Source organism: Ascaphus truei, unplaced genomic scaffold (genome assembly GCF_040206685.1).
Source record: "Ascaphus truei isolate aAscTru1 unplaced genomic scaffold, aAscTru1.hap1 HAP1_SCAFFOLD_3620, whole genome shotgun sequence".
Taxonomy (NCBI): domain Eukaryota; kingdom Metazoa; phylum Chordata; class Amphibia; order Anura; family Ascaphidae; genus Ascaphus; species Ascaphus truei.
In genome coordinates this window covers 1-5,280 of record NW_027456640.1, presented here as the reverse complement: position 1 = coordinate 5,280, position 5,280 = coordinate 1, and the positions used below count along the sequence as shown (strand labels likewise).

At 64.0% G+C, this 5,280-nt stretch overlaps 1 long non-coding RNA gene across 1 annotated transcript; it reads left to right on the top strand.

The window, feature by feature from the left end:
- Nucleotides 1-204: 204 nt before the first annotated feature.
- Nucleotides 205-4,688, top strand: LOC142483751 (uncharacterized). The gene is made up of 2 exons (XR_012797464.1): nt 205-648; nt 4,576-4,688. It is a non-coding gene; the product is annotated as an uncharacterized LOC142483751 (long non-coding RNA).
- The last annotated feature ends 592 nt before the right edge of the window (nt 4,689-5,280 follow it).

The window sequence follows — 5,280 nt, the reverse complement described above, 5'->3', positions numbered from 1 at the left end:
TGCATCACACTGTTCTCTCCCCCCCTGCATCACACTGTTCTCTCCCCCCCTGCATCACACTGTTCTCTCCCCCCCTGCATCACACTGTTCTCTCCCCCTGCATCACACTGTTCTCTCCCCCCCTGCATCACACTGTTCTCTCCCCCTGCATCACACTGCATCTTATTACTTTCTCCCTGGGCCTGCACTCTATAATAAAGGAAAAAGCAGCATGTAAATCCGGAAGTGACGTTCCGCCATTTCCGGTTCCTCTCACTGCTCTCCGCATTCCCTATTCAGACGGAGCATGTGCCTCTCCCCCAGCGCGTGCAGTCTCTCCCCCAGCGCGTGCCGCCTCTCCCCCAGCGCGTGCAGTCTCTCCCCCGGCGCGTGCCGTCTCTCCCCCGGCGCGTGCCGCCTCTCCCCCGGCGCGTGCAGGACTCACGGGTCACCGCCTCCTCTCCTCCATCTCACTGCGGGTCACCTCCTCCCTTTAGCATCTCACCGCTCCGGCGGGTGCAGGACCCGTGTCTCACCGCTCCCCTCCTTCATTCCGGCGCAGCGGCCTGTCCCCGGGTGCGGGGCAGGCGGTGGAACGCAGGGCTTGCGTGTCACAGGGCAGGCGGTGGAACGCAACGTCACGAGACGTCTTGGCTGATGTAAAAAAAGGTAAAAGCTACCCTCCTCCCCCCTGCATCTCACTGCTCTCCCCCTCCTCCCCCCCTGCATCTCACTGCTCTCCCCCTCCTCCCCCCCTGCATCTCACTGCTCTCCCCCTCCTCCCCCCCTGCATCTCGCTGCTCTCCCCCTCCTCCCCCCTGCATCTCACTGCTCTCCCCCTCCTCCCCCCCTGCATCTCACTGCTCTCCCCCTCCTCCCCCCCTGCATCTCGCTGCTCTCCCCCTCCTCCCCCCTGCATCTCGCTGCTCTCCCCCTCCTCCCCCCTGCATCTCACTGCTCTCCCCCTCCTCCCCCCTGCATCTCACTGCTCTCCCCCTCCTCCCCCCCTGCATCTCACTGCTCTCCCCCTCCTCCACCCTGCATCTCACTGCTCTCCCCCTCCTCCCCCCCTGCATCTCGCTGCTCTCCCCCTCCTCCCCCCTGCATCTCGCTGCTCTCCCCCTCCTCCCCCCTGCATCTCGCTGCTCTCCCCCTCCTCCCCCCCTGCATCTCACTGCTCTCCCCCTCCTCCCCCCCTGCATCTCACTGCTCTCCCCCTCCTCCCCCCCTGCATCTCACTGCTCTCCCCCTCCTCCACCCTGCATCTCACTGCTCTCCCCCCTCCTCCCCCCCTGCATCTCACTGCTCTCCCCCTCCTCCCCCCCTGCATCTCACTGCTCTCCCCCTCCTCCCCCCCTGCATCTCACTGCTCTCCCCCTCCTCCCCCCTGCATCTCACTGCTCTCCCCCTCCACCCCCCTGCATCTCGCTGCTCTCCCCCTACTCCCCCCCTGCATCTCGCTGCTCTCCCCCTCCTCCCCCCTGCATCTCGCTGCTCTCCCCCTCCTCCCCCCCTGCATCTCGCTGCTCTCCCCCTCCTCCCCCCCTGCATCTCGCTGCTCTCCCCCTCCTCCCCCCCTGCATCTCGCTGCTCTCCCCCTCCTCCCCCCCTGCATCTCGCTGCTCTCCCCCTCCTCCCCCCCTGCATCTCGCTGCTCTCCCCCTCCTCCCCCCCTGCATCTCGCTGCTCTCCCCCTCCTCCCCCCCTGCATCTCGCTGCTCTCCCCCTCCTCCCCCCCTGCATCTCGCTGCTCTCCCCCTCCTCCCCCCCTGCATCTCGCTGCTCTCCCCCTCCTCCCCCCCTGCATCTCGCTGCTCTCCCCCTCCTCCCTCCTGCATCTCGCTGCTCTCCCTCTCCTCCCCCCCTGCATCTCGCTGCTCTCCCTCTCCTCCCCCCTGCATCTCGCTGCTCTCCCCCTCCTCTCCCCCTGCATCTCGCTGCTCTCCCCCTCCTCCCCCCCTGCATCTCGCTGCTCTCCCCCTCCTCTCCCCTGCATCTCGCTGCTCTCCCCCTCCTCCCCCCCTGCATCTCGCTGCTCTCCCCCTCCTCCCCCCCTGCATCTCGCTGCTCTCCCCCTCCTCCCCCCCTGCATCTCGCTGCTCTCCCCCTCCTCCCCCCCTGCATCTCGCTGCTCTCCCCCTCCTCCCCCCCTGCATCTCGCTGCTCTCCCCCTCCTCCCCCCCTGCATCTCGCTGCTCTCCCCCTCCTCCCCCCCTGCATCTCGCTGCTCTCCCCCTCCTCCCCCCCTGCATCTCGCTGCTCTCCCCCTCCTCCCCCCCTGCATCTCGCTGCTCTCCCCCTCCTCCCCCCCTGCATCTCGCTGCTCTCCCCCTCCTCCCCCCCTGCACCTCGCTGCTCTCCCCCTCCTCCCCCCCTGCATCTCGCTGCTCTCCCCCTCCACCCCCCCTGCATCTCGCTGCTCTCCCCCTACTCCCCCCCTGCATCTCGCTGCTCTCCCCCTCCACCCTCCTGCATCTCGCTGCTCTCCCCCTCCACCCTCCTGCATCTCGCTGCTCTCCCCCTCCACCCCCCTGCATCTCGCTGCTCTCCCCCTCCTCCCTCCTGCATCTCGCTGCTCTCCCTCTCCTCCCCCCCTGCATCTCGCTGCTCTCCCCCTCCTCCCCCCCTGCATCTCGCTGCTCTCCCCCTCCTCCCCCCTGCATCTCGCTGCTCTCCCTCTCCTCCCCCCCTGCATCTCGCTGCTCTCCCCCTCCACCCCCCCTGCATCTCGCTGCTCTCCCCCTACTCCCCCCCTGCATCTCGCTGCTCTCCCCCTCCTCCCCCCTGCATCTCGCTGCTCTCCCCCTCCACCCCCCCTGCATCTCGCTGCTCTCCCCCTCCTCCCCCCTGCATCTCGCTGCTCTCCCCCTCCTCCCCCCTGCATCTCGCTGCTCTCCCTCTCCTCCCCCCCTGCATCTCGCTGCTCTCCCTCTCCTCCCCCCCTGCATCTCGCTGCTCTCCCTCTCCTCCCCCCCTGCATCTCGCTGCTCTCTCCCTCCTCCCCCCCTGCATCTCGCTGCTCTCTCCCTCCTCCCCCCCTGCATCTCGCTGCTCTCTCCCTCCTCCCTCCCTGCATCTCGCTGCTCTCCCCCTCCTCCCCTGCATCTCGCTGCTCTCCCCCTCCTCCCCCCTGCATCTCGCTGCTCTCCCCCTCCTCCCCCCTGCATCTCGCTGCTCTCCCTCTCCTCCCCCCCTGCATCTCGCTGCTCTCCCTCTCCTCCCCCCCTGCATCTCGCTGCTCTCCCCCTCCTCCCTCCCTGCATCTCGCTGCTCTCCCCCTCCTCCCCCCTGCATCTCGCTGCTCTCCCTCTCCTCCCCCCCTGCATCTCGCTGCTCTCCCTCTCCTCCCCCCCTGCATCTCGCTGCTCTCCCTCTCCTCCCCCCCTGCATCTCGCTGCTCTCCCTCTCCTCCCCCCCTGCATCTCGCTGCTCTCCCTCTCCTCCCCCCCTGCATCTCGCTGCTCTCCCCCTCCTCCCCCCCTGCATCTCGCTGCTCTCCCCCTCCTCCCCCCCTCATCTCGCTGCTCTCCCCCTCCTCCCCCCCTGCATCTCGCTGCTCTCCCCCTCCTCCTCCCCTCCCCCCTGCATCTCGCTGCTCCCTCCCTCCCTGCATCTCGCTGCTCTCCCTCTCCTCCCCCCCTGCATCTCGCTGCTCTCCCTCTCCTCCCCCCCTGCATCTCGCTGCTCTCCCTCTCCTCCCCCCTGCATCTCGCTGCTCTCCCTCTCCTCCCCCCCTGCATCTCGCTGCTCTCCCTCTCCTCCCCCCCCTGCATCTCGCTGCTCTCCCTCTCCTCCCCCCCTGCATCTCGCTGCTCTCCCTCTCCTCCCCCCCCTGCATCTCGCTGCTCTCCCCCTCCTCCCCCCTGCATCTCGCTGCTCTCCCCCTCCTCCCCCCCTGCATCTCGCTGCTCTCCCCCTCCTCTCCCCTGCATCTCGCTGCTCTCCCCCTCCTCCCCCCCTGCATCTCGCTGCTCTCCCCCTCCTCCCCCCCTGCATCTCGCTGCTCTCCCCCTCCTCCCCCCCTGTATCTCGCTGCTCTCCCCCTCCTCCCCCCCTGCATCTCGCTGCTCTCCCCCTCCTCCTCCCTGCATCTCGCTGCTCTCCCCCTCCTCCCCCCCTGCATCTCGCTGCTCTCCCCCTCCTCCCCCCCCTCATCTCGCTGCTCTCCCCCTCCTCCCCCCCTGCATCTCGCTGCTCTCCCCCTCCTCCCCCCCCTCCTCCTCCCCTGCATCTCGCTGCTCTCCGCCTCCTCCCCCCCTGCATCTCGCTGCTCTCCGCCTCCTCCCCCCTGCATCTCGCTGCTCTCCCCAGATGATCAATCACGGAGGGCGAGCGGGTGGCCTCCTCTGCTTATACATTTATTTATTTTTTAATCATTTATCCGCACCCCGCACCCCGCTCTCCCCGCGTTACACTGTTTGGTAATTATTCCATTATTTGAAATTGAAAGATCGTATTCTTAATTTTAGGTGTCTGCTTGCTCCCCTCTGCCACCTGCCCTCCTTGCGTCTGTAAGAAAGTGCTGCATACTGTATACTAGCGTTACACCGGTTGGCAATTATTCTATCATTTGAAAGATCTTCTTCTTAATTTTAGGCGTTAAGGATGAGCATCAAGGAGAAACCCGTAGAAACGTCACTCGACGTGTGTTCCGGAGAGGAAAACAAGGAGAAGACGCCCACTGTAAACCATACAGAGAATTCAGATAACCCGCCTCAAGATAACCCACCTCAAGATAACCCGCCTCAAGATAATCCTCCTCAAAATGAGCGTCCGATGGCAATAAAGTTAGTTCATAAAAGAAGAAATTTTCAAGTCAGTTGGCTCAAAGAATTTAATTGGTTAACATATGACAGTGATTCTGCCGTGGCATCGTGTCAAATCTGTTCCGAGTTCTGTCGTTCGGGTGACTGCGTTCAAAATAAACCAATTAGACAACATTTCAAATCACCGTTTAAAATTGAAACTTTCAAATTGCATGGAAAGTCTGTCCAACATGGCAAGTGTGCCGAAAGTTTGAGAGTGCAACTGAATCCAGAAACGCCACCGGAGGAGCCATGGAAAAAGAAGATGGAAAAGGAAATGTTTCAGCAAATGTGTGTGGTCTTCAATACAGCTTATTATATTGCTAAAAACAATAAGCCGTTCAGCGACATGAAAGAACTGTTAAATTACGCACGCAAGCTGGGCGTGGGCGTCCCTGAGCAATATGGCAACGACAAGCGGTGCGCCGAATTCATCAAATTCATCGCTGAAAAGATAAGAAATGACGTTGTTGCTGAGATTAAAAGTAGCCCGTTC